We start from the raw sequence: 20,149 nt of genomic DNA on the forward strand, positions 1-20,149 counted from the left end.
AGATCAACAGCAGGTTCAATTTCTACATCATTATCATTACTAGGTTGAGCATCAACATGAACATCATCATTAATATTATCACTAGGTTCATGTTCGTTACCAGATTGTGTTTCAGCATCAGAAATAGAAATATCATTTGGATTCTCAGGTGTTCAGCAACAGGTTCACTAGAAGCATGCAAAGTCCTATCATTTTTCTTTTTCTTGTTTTTAGAGGGACTAGGTGCATCTACATTATTTCTCTGAGAATCCTGCTCAATTCTCTTAGGATGGCCTTCAGGATACAAAGGTTCCTGGGTCATTTTACCAGTTCTAGTAGCCACTCTAACAGCATAGTCATTATTCTTACTATTCAATTCTTGAGCAAATCATTCTGAGCTTTAAGTACTTGTTCTACTTGAGTGGTAACCATAGAAGCATGTTTACTAATAAGTTTAAGTTCACCTTTAACTCTAGACATATAATCACTCAAGTGTTCAATCATATAAGCATTTTGTTTTAATTGTCTACCAAAATAAGCATTAAAATCTTCTTGCTTAACCATAAAGTTATCAAACTCATCCAAACATTGGCTAGCAAACTTAGTAGGAGGGATTTCAGCTTTATCATATCTATAGAGAGAATTTACCTTTACTACCTGTGTCGGGTTATCAAGACCATGAGTTTCTTCAATAGGTGATGAATTAAGACCATATATTTCTTCAACAGGCGGTAAATTAAGACCATGTATTTCTTCAATAGGAGGTAAATTCTTAACATCTTCAGCTTTAATACCCTTTTCTTTCATAGATTTCTTTGCCTCTTGCATATCTTCAGGACTGAGAAATAGAACACCCCTCTTCTTCGGAGTTGGCTTAGGAGTTGGTTCAGGAAGTGTCCAATTATTTTCATTAGTCAACATATTATTCAATAGAATTTCAGCTTCATCTGGTGTTCTTTCCCTGAAAACAGAACCAGCACAACTATCCAGGTGGTCTCTGGAAGCATCGGTTAGTCCATTATAAAAGATATCAAGTATTTCATTTTTCTTAAGAGGATGATCAGGCAAAGCATTAAGTAATTGGAGAAGCCTCCCCCAAGCTTGTGGGAGACTCTCTTCTTCAATTTGCACAAAATTATATATTTCCCTTAAAGCAGCTTGTTTCTTATGAGCAGGGAAATATTTAGCAGAGAAGTAATAAATCATATCCTGGGGACTACGCACACAACCAGGATCAAGAGAATTAAACCATATCTTAGCATCACCCTTTAATGAGAACGGAAATATTTTAAGGATATAAAAGTAGCGAGTTTCTCATCATTAGTGAACAGGGTGGCTATATCATTTAATTTAGTAAGATGTGCCACAACAGTTTCAGATTCATAGCCATAGAAAGGATCAGATTCAACCAAAGTAATTATATCAGGATCAACAGAGAATTCATAATCCTTATCAGTAACAAAGATAGGTGAAGTAGCATAAGCAGGATCATATTTCATTCTAGCATTCAGAGTTTTTTGTTTCAGCTTAGCTAATAATTTCTTAAGATCACTTCTATCATTGCAAGCAAGAAAGTCTCTAGCAGTTTCTTCATCCATAACATAGCCCTCAGGCACAACAGGCAATTCATATTTAGGGGGAGAGTCTTCATCATCACTTTCATCAATATTATCAGTTTCAATAATTTCATTCTCTCTAGCCCTAGCAAGTTGTTCATCAAGAAATTCACCAAGTGGCACAGTAGTATCAAGCATAGAAGTAGTTTCATCATAAGTATCATGCATAGCAGAAGTGGCATCATCAATAACATGCGACATATCAGAATTAATAGCAGAAGCAGGTTTAGGTGTCGCAAGCTTACTCAAAACAGAAGGTGAATCAAGTGCAGAGCTAGATGGCAGTTCCTTACCTCCCCTCGTAGTTGAGGGATAAATTTTTGTTTTCTCGTCTTTCAAGTTCTTCATAGTGACCAGCAGATATAAATCCCAAGTGACTCAAAGAATAGAGCTATGCTCCCCGGCAACGGCGCCAGAAAATAGTCTTGATAACCCACAAGTATAGGGGATCGCAACAGTTTTCGAGGGTAGAGTATTCAACCCAAATTTATTGATTCGACACAAGGGGAGCCAAAGAATATTCTCAAGTATTAGCAGTTGAGTTGTCAATTCAACCACACCTGGATAACTTAATATCTGCAGCAAAGTATTTAGTAGCAAAGTAGTATGGAAGTAACGGTAACGGTAGCAAAAGTAATATTTTTGGGTTTTGTAGTGATTGTAACAGTAGCAACGGAAAAGTAAATAAGCGAAGAACAATATGTGAAAAGCTCGTAGGCATTGGATCGGTGATGGAGAATTATGCCGGATGCGGTTCATCATGTAACAATCATAACATAGGGTGACACAGAACTAGCTCCAATTCATCAATGTAATGTAGGCATGTATTCCGAATATAGTCATACGTGCTTATGGAAAAGAACTTGCATGACATCTTTTGTCCTACCCTCCCGTGGCAGCGGGGTCCTAATGGAAACTAAGGGATATTAAGGCCTCCTTTTAATAGAGTACCGGACCAAAGCATTAACACATAGTGAATACATGAACTCCTCAAACTACGGTCATCACCGGGAGTGGTCCCGATTATTGTCACTTCGGGGTTGCCGGATCATAACACATAGTAGGTGACTATAGACTTGCAAGATAGGATCAAGAACTCACATATATTCATGAAAACATAATAGGTTCAGATCTGAAATCATGGCACTCGGGCCCTAGTGACAAGCATTAAGCATAGCAAAGTCATAGCAACATCAATCTCAGAACATAGTGGATACTAGGGATCAAACCCTAACAAAACTAACTCGATTACATGATAATCTCATCCAACCATCACCGTCCAGCAAGCCTACGATGGAATTACTCACGCACGGCGGTGAGCATCATGAAATTGGTGATGGAGGATGGTTGATGATGACGATGGCGACGGATTCCCCTCTCCGGAGCCCCGAACGGACTCCAGATCAGCCCTCCCAAGAGAGTTTAGGGCTTGGCGGCGGCTCCGTATCGTAAAATGCGATGAATCTTTCTCTCTGATTTTTTCTCCCCGAACACGAATATATGGAGTTGGAGTTGAGGTCGGTGGAGCTCCAGGGGGGGCATCGTGGCAAGGGTGTGGGCCCCCTGGCCTTGATTCTTTCGCCAATATATTTTATATTTTCCAAAAATAATCTTCGTGAAGTTTCAGGTCATTCTGAGAACTTTTGTTTCTGCACATAAATAACACCATGGCAATTCTGCTGAAAACAGCGTCAGTCCGAGTTACTTCCGTCCAAATCATGCAAGTTAGAGTCCAAAACAAGGGCAAAAGTGTTTGGAAAAGTAGATACGACGGAGACGTATCAGGGGCACCCCAAAGCACATCAATTGTTCTCTTAGCCGTGTGCGGTGCCCCCTCCACAGTTTACTCCTCCGGTCATAGCGTCGTAGTGCTTAGGCGAAGCCCTGCGCGGATCACATCACCATCACCGTCACCACGCCGCCGTGCTGACGGAACTCTCCCTCGACCCTCTGCTGGATCAAGAGTTCGAGGAACGTCATCAAGCTAAACGTGTGCTGAACTCGGAGGTGTCGTACATTCGATACTAGATCGGTTGGATCATGAAGACGTTCGACTACATCAACCGCTTTAACCTAACGCTTCCGCTTTCAGTCTACGAGGGTATGTGGACACACTCTTTCCCTCTCGTTGCTATACATCTCCTAGATAGATCTTGCGTGATCGTAGGAATTTTTTTGAAATTGCATGCTACGTTCCCCAACAACAACTTGGTCTACAGATGTGTGGATGCTATCTTCTAGCAGTCCCTTGTTCCTAAATGTCTCCAAAAGCCTAGAAAAAGGTGCTCCTAGCATTCGAAGCATCTTCATAGCATCTACGTCGGTGCAGTTGTAGATGTAGTTCAAATTTGTCGTCATGTCCCTATCTTAGATTAATAGTGGATCATAACGAATGTCAGGCTTATCACTCCAACAAACAGCTCTCTTGTGGACCAACATGACCCAGGTGTTAATCACACAATAAGTGTGCATGGACAACACTTCATATGTTCGTCCATAACGGCCTAATGGTGACACCGACGGTGCGGTAAGCAATGGCGAAATTGACCCTACACCGTATCTAACAACCTAACAGAGGAGGGGTTGTATGTTGCTTACCCCCTTTGGAGTCGGTGACCCACCTATGGCGGAGACAAGGACAACGAGACAGAATCAAAAACAAAGGGGATAAGCAAGTCCTACTGCCGGAGATTGACGTCGTCGTCCCTAACGCCGCTTCCATAGATCTGAGCAGCCATCGTCGACCGTCGTAAGAACTGAGGTTGGGTTTGTCCTAGCGCTAGAGGTAAGCGAGTAAATGGGAGTGGGTGATGCTAGATTTCATGCCATCATGTGTCGACAGATATCCATCTCCCGCCATCTCCGCCCCCATTTCCCCTGCACCGCCGATGTCGTGGATATAATCCTGACAATACTACGGGGGTGTATATAGAGGCAATCGTATTTATCGGTCAGTGTAGATGGGAGTACGAGCAAGGATTTATGCGGGTCAGGCCCTCTCCGGTGGAGGTAATACCCTACTCTTGTGGTGCACTTAGCTCTTTGTGTAAGGTATAATGTATGAATGTTCAGTTGAATACTCTCTTTTATAACCCCTTTCGGGGTATTCTACTATATCAACTGCATGCGTCGTGCACCCCCGCCCCCCCCTTCGTGTTCGAATTATCTTGGCTCGCTGGAAATGACTGATTCAAGTGTGTAGCGAGCCAGGCTCTAGGCTACTTTAAGGTTCATGCGCGTGCGAGCCAGGCCCCTATGTACGCTACCAAACGCTTTTTTTGCACCCAGTGGGTCTGTTTCGGGGTGATGCAGACTATCAAACATGCCCCTGTTGTCCAAACCACTCCACAAATTCGTTCATGCATATTGATGGTCTCGCGGCCCAGGGGTCTCTTACCACGTCGGTTCTCGGCTTAGTGGACAGGGTTGAGGACTCCTATGTCAGTTCCATCCTAGGCCACACTAGGCAGCCCACGCTATACGAAGACTTCGAAAGACTTGACGTATAAGCCTAAGATACTAGAGTCGTGGAGGACTCTACCTCCACTGGTGTAGTCGACTAGGATCTCTAACCCTAAGACTCCCGGTATGTTACATAAGCCGGGGGGGGCGGGCTCGTCGATAGACACATTACAAGCCCCTGGTGTTCACATGTACTTTGCACACACCCTAATCACAATATATATGAGCAGGAGTAGGATATTATCTCCACCGTGAGTGCCCGAGCCTAGGTAAAATGTTGCCTCTTGTTACCATCCAGCCCAATCACCTAGCCTAGATACCCTACCGAGGGATCTACCGGATTTAGTTCCAACATACAGACTATGTGTGATGCAACGAGCAGCAGGGGACTCTTAGATGCGATCATCGGAGCCGAAGGAGGTGGCAGTATGAAAACCTCTTCCACTCCCATGTATGATCTAGTGCTATGTTTTTTCACATTTGTTAGGTTTTTTGGATCATTTTTCTATTGTTTGACTAAGTTTATTTGGATAACATTCACATTATTTTCAGGAATTTTGTGCCATATGCCACACATCGTGCTTCTTTTGGACCGTCTAACATCCTAATCACTCTGTTTTGTTGCTAGCTTCTTCTGCACGTGTGTTCTAGTCACAGTTCACTTGGATGGTTGCCTCAAATACGGTATGCGTTGCACGGGAATATGGCGAAACCACATCCAGTCAACACTTCTCATACGTTGGAGGCCCAAGGGACAGCCTGGCGGTATATGAGGAAGCCATGGTGGTGGTGAAGATTGTTTGTTTGTACTTTATTTATTTTTTTGCTAAATGGGTCAGGAGGGCATAGGAGGAGAGCTCCTGTTCGGCGCCTTCTCGCCCGAACAGGTTTCTGGCGCACACGCAGCCCCCTTGTTGGGTCGGCCCGGTAAGACAAAGCACAGCTAACCAGAAACTCCAGAAAAACGCAAACAACTGGTTCCACTGGGATTCGAACTCACAGTGCCACAACTTTAATCTTGCTTTGCTAACCACTAAACGCATTAAACACTTATGTCTGATAATAGCGCTTATTATATAAGAACAAGTGTGGTTGCGCCATTAATCATGAATTTGAAAATGTTCATCAATTCTGAGCCAATGTTCATCATTTTTGACGAAAAACACACACACTTAAAAAACCATCGATTTTGAGACAAAAGTTCATCATTTTTGAAGAAAAAGTTCAAAAGTTAATCATTTTTAAGGAAAAGTTCATCGATTTTTTACAACGTTTTTGAAAAAGTGAAAAAAGTTCATGGTTTTTGAAAGAAAAAAATCATCGCATTTCAAAAAGTTCATCAGATTTGAAAAATGTCCATTGAATTTGGAAAAAGTTCATCGGATTTGGAAATAAGTTCATCGAAATTTCAAAAAGTTCATCGAATTTGAAAGAAGTTCATCAAATTTTAAAAAAATCATCAAATTTGAAAAAAGTTCATCCAATTTGTCAAAAAGTTCATCGATTTTGCAGAAAATTTTTCATGAAGAAAACAAGTTTCACGAATTTGGAAAGAAAGATAAAAAGGGAAGAAAAGAGGATAAGAAAAGAAACATGTATGTACTCAAACCGAGTGAAGTGGTCGAGTGGTTCGGTCGCCATAGTGTAAGCTCAACGATGTGGGTTCGAAACCTGGCTCTCGCACATTTTTTGGAGTTTGGAAAAGAGAAAAAAGTCGAAAGTGGGCCGGCCCAACGTGAGAAGGGGGTATGCGCAGCAGGAATGCCTGTAACGGGCGCTTAAGGCGCCGAATAGGAACCAGCTAGGCTTTGATACAGGAGTCCATTTGTCTCCCCTTCCCCCTAGGCTTTGGCGGCGCTAGGGTTCCACACCTTCCTCCGGCGATCTACCGCCGGAGTCCACGTAGAACCTGCTCGATGGCTGGGGTTTCGGCTACGGGGAGTCAACCAATACCGGCTGGATCTAATCCGGCGGAGTGCATGAAGGATCTACCGCAAGATCGGGCGGCGCTCGAGGATGAAAGGAGGATGGCGGGTTTTTGATCTGAGGACCAACCAGGCAACGAGAGATCCGATCTGTCAGGGGCGGAAGAGGATGAGGATGGAGTTCGCGAGGGGGACGAGCAGGACGGGGAGGAAGAATAAGAGGAGGGGGGTACTATGGACCCGAAGTAGACTTGGACGATCAGTTTGCCGGGATGAATCTGCATGGGGAGGAGATTGAAGACCTTGATTTTTCTGGTGAAGTGGACGAGCTGATCAAAGAGGTGCGTTGGCTAGGGATTTTTAGGGTTCATACAACCCAGCCCTTCGGACACTCGGCGCTTCTGAATCAGATGCGCAATGCTTGGGCTGCTGCGAAGGGGGTCACGTTCAATGTAAAAGGTCCCAATTTGTTCCTTGTTCAATGCCACTGTCTTGGGGATTGGAGGAGAATCATGGATGGGGGGGCCTTGGCTGTTCCGCAGGGCGCCTGTAATTATCCAAGAGTATGATGGGTTCTCAGACGTCTCTCAGTACAAAGTGAACAAGGTTCCGGTGTGGGCTAGGATCAAAGGTTTGCCGCCAGGGCTAACCGCAAAGAAGGCGCTCGCAGAAAAAGTTGCAGCTAAGGTAGGAGGTCCACCGATCACTGTGATGGTGAATGAGGGGGTGATAAACCCTAATAACACGTTGAGGGCGAGGGTGTTTATGGACGTCAAGGAGCCTCTTGTCCGTTTTGTGCCAATAACCCTAAAAGAGAGCAAGAGGTACCCAGTGACATACGAAAAACTCCCTGACTTCTGCTATCTTTGCGGTTTGATGGGTCATATAGTTGAGGAGTGTGGGGATGGTGTGCATGATCCAAGAACCTATGAATGGGGCGATTGGCTGCTCTGGGCTCCGGAGCCGAACCCGCGAGCTCAAGCAGATCGGGGTGGAGGAGGAAGAAGTGGCGCTAGAGGAAGAGCAGGGGGAAGAGGAGATAGAGGAGGCAGGCAGGGGAGAGGCGACGGGGGAGGAGGGGGAAGAAACAGTAGAGGAAGAGAATTTTCAGGGGAAGAGGAGGTGAATTACCAGTCTGCGCATCAGGGTGCGGAGGAAAGAAACATTCGCAAGAGGCTGGTCTCTCCTGATGGCACGTTGAATGTTAGAGGGCAGCATGTTCCTAATCTTGCAGGCAAAGTAGTGGATACTGTCCTTTTGCTGGAGGGAGGCTCAACCTCAACACACAATGAAGGAGGACAGAATACACCGGGAAAACTGCTGATAGTTAAGAGAAGGAAGCAAGGGGAGAAAGGAGATGTCCGACGGGATGAATTGATGACGGAGGCGGCCTCCCTCGAGGAGGACCACCGAGCCCAATGAATGCTTTGTGCTGGAACTGTCATGGTTTGGGCAACCCCCCGCGACAGTTCGAGAAGCCCGTGATCTCACGGCTAAATTTGCCCCGACCGTGCTATGCCTAGTGGAAACTCAATTGTCGAGTGCACGTGTCGAGATTTTAACACAATCTTTTGGATATGATAGATCCTTTGTTGTTTGTAGTTCGGGGAGGAGTGGAGGTCTTGTAATTTTCTGGAATGAATCAATAAAGTTAGAAGTTACTGGCTACTCGAAATATCATATAGATATGCATATATCAGATCTTGGACCTTCGCCCTGGAGGTTAACGTGCGTGTACGGAGAAGCACAGGTGGCGGAACGATACAAAACATGGGACACGCTGCGCTCTATTTCGGCATCTTCAACGCTGCCTTGGGTAGTGCTGGGAGATTTTAATGAAGTTCTACTTCAGACAGAACACAAAGGAGTTAACTTGAGAGGCCAAGGTCAGATGGAGGGTTTTAGGGATGCCCTGGATGTTTGTGGCTTGCTGGATTTAGGCCACAAGGGAAGATGGTGGACTTTTGAAAAGAGGGTTGCGGGTGGAACATATACTAGAGTTCGTCTCCATCGAGCAGTCGCAGATGCAGCATGGAGCACTATTTTTCCGTTCGCGGAAGTGAGCAATGAGACTGCAGCTTGTTCTGATCATGGGCCTATAGTTTTGAAGCTAACGGATGATGAGGAGGCGACGAGGAAGCCGAAGAGCTTCAAGTACGAAGTAATGTGGGAGAGACACCCAGAGTTACATTCCTTCATAGAAACAAACTGGAATGGTAAACCGAAAGGGTTGTCGGCAAATGAGGTTAGGGATAAATTAAAAGATCTCAGCGAAAACCTGTACGGCTGGGAGAGGCACACTTTTGGCAATGTAAAGAAGGAGATCAAGCAACTCACGAAACAACTTGAGGTTTTGAAAAACGTCCCAGGACGAATAGAACCGAGCCATCTTGAAATCAAAGTGGTTGACAGACTGGTCGAGCTATACCACAGGGAAGAGATCCTGAGCAGACAGAGGTCGAGAGTAGACTGGCTTACTTATGGGGACAGCAATACAAAATATTTCCAGCAAAGAGCATCAATGAGGAGGAGGAAAAACAGGATCAAAACCCTAGCTAGGCCGGATGGGCAATTAATCGAGGATGTGGCAGAACTAGAGGGCATGACAACTGAGTTTTATAAAGGGCTCTACACATCAGAAGGCTGCAACAACATGCAAGAGGTTCTGGACTCGGTTCCGGTAAAGGTGACGAATGAAATGCGAGCACAACTGGACGCGGTGTATACAGAAAAGGAGGTCAAAACAGCACTTTACCAGATGTTTCCTATGAAGGCGCCGGGGCCTGACGGATCCCGGCTCATTTCTTCCAGAAGCATTGGGGGGTCTGTGGAGAAGAAGTGACTAAGGCAGTACTGGCGATCGTCGAGGGGAATGAGAGTGCGGAAGGCATCAACCAGACATACTTGGTGCTAATACCGAAGGTAAAAAAACCCATCTCACTTATCACAGTTCCGACCGATCAGCTTATGTAACATGCTTTATAAGATAGCTTCTAAAGTTATCGCCAACCGCCTGAAGAATGTGCTCCCTGAGATCATTTCAGCAGAACAATCGGCCTTTGTTCCCGGCCGTTTAATCACAGATAATATCAGCGTAGCTTATGAATGCTTGCATTTCATGAAACGCAACAAAGCTATCAAACACCGACATTGTGCTCTTAAATTGGACATGATGAAGGCATATGATAGGTTGGAATGGGAATACTTAAGAGCTATCATGTTGAAACTGGGGTTTTCTCAGAGATGGGTTGATATTGTTATGAACTTGGTCACATCAGTCTCATATTCAGTTTTGTTTAAGGGAAAGAAGTTGAAGGAATTCAGACCTAGCAGAGGAATTCGTCAGGGAGATCCTATCTCCCCTTACCTATTCTTATTGGCAGCGGAGGGCCTTTCAGGCCTATTGAAAAACTTAAGTCAGTCATCTCAATTGGGTGGGATACATGTGGCGCCACTAGCTCCACCTGTTAACCACTTGTTATTTGCAGATTATAGCCTGCTGTTCTTTAAAGCAACTGGGGGAGGGGCGACCGAGGTGTCAAACCTATTGGAGAACTATTGCCAGGCTTCAGGTCAGAGAATTAACACATCTAAGTCCTCTATCTTTTTTAGCAAGGGGTGCGCAACCACTATAAAAGATGAGATTAAAGTCATACTAAATGTTCCCAATGAATCCCTCAATGAGAAGTATCTAGGATTGCCCTCTGATGTAGGCAATTCTAAAAATGGGGCATTTAAGTATTTGAAGGACAGGTTGTGGAGCAAGGTGAAGGGTTGGATGGAAAAATGTTTGTCTTCACAAGGAAAGGAAGTCTTGGTGAAATCAGTGGCACAAGCAGTCCCGTTTTTTCAATGTCATGCTTCAAGTTACCTAGGGGTCTTTGTGAGCACCTAAACAAGCTAATAAGGCAATTTTGGTGGGGAAGCAGGGAAGGTAAACGAAAGCCAGCTTGGGTTTCTTGGAAGTCCATGACTCAGCCCAATTTTATGGGTGGGCTAGGATTCCGCGATTTTGAGCTCTTCAATCTAGCTCTATTGGCAAGACAGTCCTGGAGACTTTTACAGCAGCCGGATTCTTTGTGTGCAAGAATTTTGAGGGCTGTCTACTATCCCCAAAGCACAATTTTGGAAGCTGAACTTGGGAATCGGCCATCACAGGTATGGCGGGCCATAGTGGAAGGAAGAGATGTCCTCAAGCAAGGGATTATTCGGAGAATTGGAGATGGAGCAACAACGAGAATATGGGCGGATAATTGGATACCGAGGAACGCTATCATGCGACCGCTAGCATGTCTCTCGGCCAACCCCCCATCATTAGTGAATAAGCTGATTGATGTACACAATGCGGCATGGAATAGAGAAGCACTTGATGCTAATTTTATTGCATCTGATACTATGGCTATCTTGGCAATTCCGATCTGCACTAGACAAATGGATGATCACTGGGCGTGGAACTTTGAGAAGAATGGAGTTTTCTCAGTAAGATCTGCTTATCGAATGTTGGCTGACACAAAGCGTAGAAGAGAGGAATGGTTAGAAGGAAGATCAGGATCCTCAGATTTTAAAGCGGAAGCCAAATCATGGGAGACGTTATGGTCTATCCAAGTTCCGGGAAAAATATGTCATTTCATGTGGAGACTGTCTAAGCTTTCGATCCCGACAGAGGATGTAAGACATGCAAGGAAAATGACGGACGATGATAAATGCCAACTCTGTGGAATGGAAGACTCATGGCGACACTCACTTTTTGAATGTTCTGTTGCCAGGTGTGTGTGGGCACTTGTTGATGAAAACATACTTGATTTTATTCAAGCGACGCCGGAGCAGAATTCTAAGGTCTGGTTATTTTTAGCTATAGATCATCTTCCTCGGGACAGTATGTTAACAATGGCGTGACTATGTGGGCGATATGGTGGGCTCGTCGCAAGGCCATTCATGAGGGAAACCTGCAGAGCCCATGCGCGACTCATTCATTTGTGAAGAATTTTATTGCTGAACTTGCAATTATTCAAACCGGGACAGGAGCAAAGCACGACTCATACGCAGCAGCGAGACCTATTGCCAGGCAAAGGTGGATAGCGCCCGAACTTGGAATTGTCAAAATCCAGGTCGACGGGGGAGTTGACAGAGACGGGAGAAGAGGGGCTGCTGCTACAATAGGCAGGAACCACGATGGTCTGTTCCTAGGCTCCTCAGCAATGGTTTTTGATGGGATAAACGATCCACCGATGCTGGAAGCGTTGGCTTGCCGCGAGGCTCTAGCCCTAGCTCAGGATCTAAATTTAGATCAGATTGTTGTTGCTTGTGATTGCAAAACCGTTGTGGAGGAAATTAAGAGTGGGACGGAAGGGAGATATAGCATTGTTATCAAGGAGATCCAGGCCCAGGCAAGACAATTTTCTCGGTGTGATTTCATCTTCGAAGGTCGGCAAGGGAATGTTGATGCTCATAATTTAGTCAAATTTTGTACTTCTCTAGAACAAGGGCGCCATATGTGGCTGGGAGTACCCCATGACCCTTTTGTTATCCCTGTAAACCGAAACACTAATCAATAAAGTTTGGTTTACCGCTCAAAAAAAAAAGCTAGGCTTTGATACAATGTGGAAATCGTAGGGTGCTCCTAACCAGCGCTCCAGGCGCCGGCTGGCGATACGGGCGCTCGCTAGCGACGCGTAGCGGGCTAGCCCACCTACCGAATCAGCAAGCGAACGCGAAGAAAAATAAAATAAAACTAATCGTCAATGAAAAATATGGTATGGGATGGATGGGATTCGAACCCAGAACCACCCCATTCACAGCTTAATGCATTAACCACTAGACCAAGCTGGTTCTTCTGTTTAGTACTATAAAGTCGTCCTATTTAACGTTTTATTTAGTAAGAACCAATATAGATTCTCTTGAAAAAAGAAAAGGTATATTTGAAAACAAGATCATCGATTTTTAGAAAGTTCATGAATTTTTAAGAAAAAATTCACTGATTTTGGAGGAAAAAAACATCGTTTTTGAAAAAAGTTCATCGATTTTCAAAAGAGTTCATCAATTTTGAAAAAGAGTTCATCAATCTTGAAAAAAATTCATCTATTTGGAAAAGAGTTCATCAATTTTGAAAAAGAGTTCATCGATCTTGAAAAAAAAATCATCGATTTGGAAAAAGAGTTCATTGATTTTCAAAAAAGTTCATCGATTTTGAAAAAGAGTTCATCGATTTTGAAAATAGTTCATCGATTTTCAAAAAGAGTTCATTGATTTTGAAAAAGAGTTCATCAATCTTGAAAAAAAATCATCGATTTGGAAAAGAGTTCATCAATTTTCAAAAGAGTTCATCAATTTTGAAAAAGAGTTCATCGATCTTGAAAAAAATCATCGATTTGGAAAAAGAGTTCATTGATTTTCAAAAAAGTTCATTGATTTCGAAAAAGAGTTCATCGATTTTGAAAATAGTTCATCGATTTCAAAAAGAGTCCATCGATTTTGAAAAAGAGTTCATCGGTTTTGAAAAAAGTTCATTAATTTGGAAAAACAGTTCACGAATTTGAAAAAGGTTCATCGGATTTTAAAAAAAAAGTTCGAGAAATTGAAAAACGTTCACGCATTTAACAAAGAAAAAGAAATTAAAAGAGAAAAGGAGAAACGGAAGAAAAGAAGGAAGAGGATGTAAATGAACACATAAGATCTTGTTGTCTAGTTGGTTACTGCGACCAACATAGAACGAAGAAGTCGTGGGTTCGATTCCCACCCGCGCTCGTGCTTTTTTGCGGGATGAAAGCAGAAAACAGAACGTAGACGGGCCGAGCCCAATCCGCTGCGGGGGTATGCGCGCGTTAATGAAAAGAACTAAAACGGGCGCAGCGGGCGCCGTTTAGGATTTGCCCTACTGTTCGGTAGACCTGATCACTCACCGGGCCGGCCTTCGTTTGGGTCAGCTTCTCATAGCCCGAAGCAAAAATCCCAAGCCCAAGCCTGGCCTGGCCCGAAACACATGGAAAGTTATATTTTTCAATAAAAATAATAATACTTATGGTATTAAAATAATAGAAATATACCTATATTTTAAATAAAATATACATTTATGATCATTTTGAGCTTTTTTCAAGCTTTCGGGTCAGGCTTCGGGCCAAAAAAAGGAGCCTGAGCCCAGCCTCCGACCGGGCTGTCCATGCACAGGTCTACTCTCCGGAGAGAGAGCTGCGCCTAGTATCCAAGGCGTTTAGGTTTTATACGCTGGGATCCAAACAAAAGCATGTCGTAAGTATCGTGCGGCTACAAGTTTGTGTGTTAGCCAATGATATCCAACAGATCCCAAATTACAAAGGTTCTGTTTTAGAGTTTTTAAGGCCAACTCCACTACGCCACCCCAAACAAACGTCCGTTTTGTCCGGATTCTGTCCGTTTGGGTAGGGTATTGGGGTTATATCCGGGCGTGTTCTGGGATGCAGTGGCCGCATCCGTTTGCCCCATCTTGTCCGCCTCCATTTTAAAAAGAGAGCAACGTTTCAAATGACAAGCCCTAGTTCATCAGGCCAGCGGCCCTAGTTCATGCCGACAACACAGCCGGCGGCCTACGCGTCCATCGCCGGCAACAGAGCCAGCGGCCTACACGTCCACCGCCGGCAACACAGCCAGCCTCCAAAATGAATAGTTGTCCTCGCCGGCAACACGGCCAGCGGCCGGCAACACAACCGGCCTCCAAAATGAATGTTTTTCTCGCCGGCACACAGCCAACGGCCCAGCGGGCGGGCGGCACCCATGCCAGCCTCCAAAAAGAACGGCCACGGCCGATCGGACGACCTAGTTCAGGCCGTCGGCGTCGAGCATCTCCTTCTGCCTGGCCTCGAACCAGGCCCTCGTCTTCTCGCTCATCTTGGTCAAGTCCACGCTCATGATCGCAAGGGCCACCTCCTTTGCTTTGGTTGCGGCATCGGTGGCCTCGATGTCGAGCTGCCTCTGCCTGGCCTTGACATTGGCGGCCTCGATGTCGAGCTGCCTTTGCCGGGATGTCTCCTCCATGTCGATCTTCCTCCTCTTGGCCGCCTCCTCCATCTCAAGCTTCTTCATTTGAAGCTCTAGGTATTGCTTCATTTGCTTGTCCTTGCTTTGCCGCTTCTTCTCGTCCCTCATATCCTTTTGAGACATCATGCCATGCAAAGTGTCATGCAAGGCCATGGATGAGGCATCACGTATGTCGTCCACCTTGGAGTTGGTCTTGCCCCTCGGCCTCTTCAACGCCTCGCCATCTCCACCTCCGGCGAACTTGGTTGTCTTCTTGCCTCTCTTTCTTTGAAGTTCACGGTATTGATCCTTGAACTTGGGGCAATTGTTGATGATCTTCCAACAATGCGTAAGAGTGAATGGCTTGTCGTTGTGCCGGGCCTTGAATGCTTCCAAAGATTGAAATTCCTACACCACATGATCAACAACAATTGAACATGCAAACATATCCAAGGCCGAAGTCTCACAAGGCCGTAGCAAGGAAAGGACTAGGATAAGGAGAGCATACCATGTACCCAACGCCGAGACCGCTCACAGGTCGTGCTTCAATGCTCTCAAGTGCGGCGCAATACTTGTTGCACTCTTGTTGGATGAACAACCACCTCTTTTGAATCGAGGTGATGCCACGGTTGCTTCTAATTTGGTAGGGCTCAAAGATCCTCCTTTCATGGAAAGTTTTGTGGACTCTCGTCCAAAAAATAAGGCCCTTTTGTTGCGCGCCCGTCCTCGGATCTTGGCTAATCTCCATCCAACTTTGGCAAATCAACGTGTCCTCATCTTGTGTATATGAACTCGTGCGAATGCTCTTCCTCCTCTTTTGTGCTTCCGCTCTTTGGGTGAGCTCGTCGATGAACAATGGCTCGCCACCAATATCCATGTCATTGCTTTCTTCTTCATCGCCATCACCTTCGCAATACATATCATCGTCTTCATGTCACGAGTCACCATGGTCGTAGTCAGCATGGTCGTCGGCCTCTTCATCGGGAACGTACTGGGCGCGGCCATCCTGACTTTGGGTCTCGTCTTGGTCGTAGGCACGGTCCTGCCCACCCTCGTAGATCACATCCTCCATGAACTGGTTGTAGAAGGGGTCATCGACCGGTGGCGTTGGTGTTGGCATTCCGTCGAACAAGACGCGGGGGGACGGCATGGTGCCCGTGAACGGTGCCCGTGCTTGCTTTCTTTGCATCTCGACCGACGGCCAGCCGCCGCTGCTGGACCCAGGCGTGACGCTGAGGTCGATGACGGCCGAGGGGCGCAGTGTGGACGGCGCGATCATGACAACGTCCGGCGACCCCGAAAAACGGGTCTGGCCGTCGTGCCTTGGCGAGGGATGTTGGAAATATGCCCTAGAGGCAATAATAAATAGGTTATTATTATATTTCCTTGTTCATGATAATCGTTTATTATCCATGCTAGAATTGTATTGATAGGAAACTCAGATACATGTGTGGATACATAGACAACACCATGTCCCTAGTAAGCCTCTAGGAGACTAGCTCGTTGATCAAAAGATGGTTACGGTTTCCTAACCATGGACATTGGATGTCGTTGATAACGGGATCACATCATTAGGAGAATGATTTGATGGACAAGACCCAATCCTAAGCCTAGCACAAGATCGTGTAGTTCGTTTGCTCAGAGCTTTTCTAATGTCAAGTATCACTTCCTTAGACCATGAGATTGTGCAACTCCCGGATACCGTAGGAATGCTTTGGGTGTGCCAAACGTCACAACGTAACTGGGTGGCTATAAAGGTGCACTACGGGTATCTCCGAAAGTGTCTGTTGGGTTGGCACGAATCGAGACTGGGATTTGTCACTCCGTGTAAACGGAGAGGTATCTCTGGGCCCACTCGGTAGGACATCATCATAATGTGCACAATGTGACCAAGGAGTTGATCACGGGATGATGTGAGTTACGGAACGAGTAAAGAGACTTGCCGGTAACGAGATTGAACAAGGTATAGGGATACCGACGATCGAATCTCGGGCAAGTAACATACCGTTAGACAAAGGGAATTGAATACGGGATTAATTGAATCCCCGACATCGTGGTTCATCCGATGAGATCATCGTGGAACATGTGGGAGCCAACATGGGTATCCAGATCCCGCTGTTGGTTATTGACCGGAGAACGTCTCGGTCATGTCTGCATGGTTCCCGAACCCGTAGGGTCTACACGCTTAAGGTTCGATGAGGCTAGGGTTATAGGGAAAGCATGTACGTGGTTACCGAATGTTGTTCGGAGTCCCGGATGAGATCCCGGACGTCACGAGGAGTTCCGGAATGGTCCGGAGGTAAAGATTTATATATGGGAAGTCCTGTTTTGGTCACCGGAAAAGTTTCGGGTGAAATCGGTAATGTACCGGGACCACCGGGAGGGTCCCGGGGGTCCACCAAGTGGGGCCACCAGCCCCAGAAGGCTGCGTGGGCCAAGTGTGGGAGGGGACCAGCCCCAGGTGGGCTGGTGCGCCCCCCCACCAAGGCCCAAGGCGCATGGGAGAGTGGGAGGGGGCAAACCCTAGGTCCAGATGGGCCTTAGGGCCCATCTAGTGGGGCGCCTCCCCCTCTCCTCCCCTTGGCCGCCCCCCTTGATGGGATCTAGGGCTGGCCGCCTCCTCTTGGGGGTGGAAACCCTAAGGGGGGCGCAGCCCCCTTCCCCCCTATATATACTTGAGGTTTGGGCTGCCATACAGACACGAGAAAGTCTCCTTTTGGTGCTGCCCTACCCCTCTCCCTCCTCCTCCTCTCCCGCGGTGCTTGGCGAAGCCCTGCGGGATTGCCACGCTCCTCCACCACCACCATGCCGTCGTGTTGCTGCTGGATGGAGTCTTCCCAACCTCTCCCTCTCTCCTTGCTGGATCAAGGCGTGGGAGACGTCACCGGGCTGCACGTGTGTTGAACGCGGAGGCACCGTTCTTTCGGTGCTTAGATCGGAATCAACCGCGATCTGAATCGCTACGAGTACGACTCCCTCATCCGCGTTCTTGCAACGCTTCCGCATCGCGATCTACAAGGGTATGTAGATTCACTCCCCTTCCCCTCGTTGCTAGATTACTCCATAGATTGATCTTGGTGATGCGTAGAAAATTTTGAATTTCTGCTACGTTCCCCAACAGTGGTATCAGAGCTAGGTCTATGCGTAGTTTCTATGCACGAGTAGAACACAAAGTAGTTGTGGGCGTCGATGTTGTCAATTCTTCTTGCCGCTACTAGTCTTATCTTGTTTCGGCGGCATTGTGGGATGAAGCGGCCCGGACCGACCTTACACGTATGCTTACGTGAGACAGGTTCCACCGACTGACATGCACTAGTTGCATAAGGTGGCTAGCGGGTGTCTGTCTCTCCCACTTTAGTCGGAACGGATTCGATGAAAAGGGTCCTTATGAAGGGTAAATAGAAATTGGCATATCACGTTGTGGTTTTACGTAGGTAAGAAACGTTCTTGCTAGAAACCTATACAAGCCACGTAAAAACTTGCAACAACAATTAGAGGACGTCTAACTTGTTTTTGCAGCATGTGCTATGTGATGTGATATGGCCAGAAGATATGATGAATGATATATGTGATGTATGAGATTGATCATATTCTTGTAATAGGGATCACGACTTGCATGTCGATGAGTATGACAACCGGCAGGAGCCATAGGAGTTGTCTTTATTTTTTGTATGACCTGCGTGTCATTGAATAACGCCATGTAAGTTACTTTACTTTATTGCTAAGCGCGTTAGCCATAGAAGTAGAAGTAACCGTTGGCGTGACAACTTCAAGAAGACACAATGATGGAGATCATGATGATGGAGATCATGGTGTCATGCCGGTGACAAAGATGATCATGGTGCCCCGAAGATGGAGATCAAAGGAGCAAAATGATATTGGCCATATCATGTCACTATTTGATTGCATGTGATGTTTATCATGTTATGCATCTTATTTGCTTAGAACGACGGTAGTAAGTAAGATGATCCCTCACTAAAATTTCAAGAAAGTGTTCACCCTAACTGTGCACCGTTGCGAAGGTTCGTCGTTTCGAAGCACCACGTGATGATCGGGTGTGATAGATTCTTACGTTCGAATACAACGGGTGTTGACGAGCCTAGCATGTACAGACATGGCCTCGGCACACACGCAATACACTTAGGTTGACTTGACGAGCCTAGCATGTACAGACATGGCCTCGGAACACGGAGGACCGAAAGGTCGAGCATGAGTCGTATAGAAGATACGATCAACATGGAGATGTTCACCGATGATGACTAGTCCGTCTCACATGATGATCGGACACGGCCTAGTTTGACTCGGATCATGTATCACTTAGATGACTAGAGGGATGTCTATCTGAGTGGGAGTTCAATAATCAGATGAACTTCATTATCATGAACATAGTCAAAAGGTCTTTACAAATTATGTCATTGCGCTTTAGTTCTACTGTTTAAGATATGTTCCTAGAGAAAATTTAGTTGAAAGTTGGTAGTAGCAATTATGCGGACTGGGTCCGTAAACTGAGGATTGTCCTCATTACTACACAGAAGGCTTATGTCCTTAATGCACCGCTCGGTGTGCTGAACCTCAGCGTCGTCTGTAGATGTTACGAAACATCTGACATACACGTTTTGATAACTACGTGATAGTTCAGTGCGGTTTAGAATTGTGGCACCCAAGACGTTTTTGAAACGTCGCAGAACATGTGAGATGTTCCAAAGACTGAAATTGGGATTTCAGACTAGTGCCCACGTCAAGAGGTATGAGACCTCTGACAAGTTTCTTAAGCCTGCAAACTAAGGGAGAAAATCTCAATCGTTGAGCGTGTGCTCAGATTGTCTGAATGCCACAATCGCTTGAATCGAGTGGGAGTTAATCTCCCAGATGAGATAGCGATAGTTCTCCATAGTCACTGCCACCAAGCTAGTAGAGCTTCGTGATGAACTATAACATATCAAGGATAGTTATGATGATCCTTGAGCTATTCGCGATGTTTGACACCGCGAGAGTAGAAATCAAGAAGGAGCATCAATTGTTGATGGTTAGTAGAACCACTAGTTTAAGAAGGGCAAGGGCAAAAGGGATACTTCATGAAACAGCAAGTCGTTTGCTGCTCTAGTGAAGAATCCCAAGGTTGAACCCAAACCCGAGACTAAGTGCTTCTGTAATAAGAGGAACGGTCACTGAAGCAGT

Source organism: Triticum aestivum, chromosome 3D (genome assembly GCF_018294505.1).
Source record: "Triticum aestivum cultivar Chinese Spring chromosome 3D, IWGSC CS RefSeq v2.1, whole genome shotgun sequence".
In the NCBI taxonomy this organism is placed as follows: domain Eukaryota; kingdom Viridiplantae; phylum Streptophyta; class Magnoliopsida; order Poales; family Poaceae; genus Triticum; species Triticum aestivum.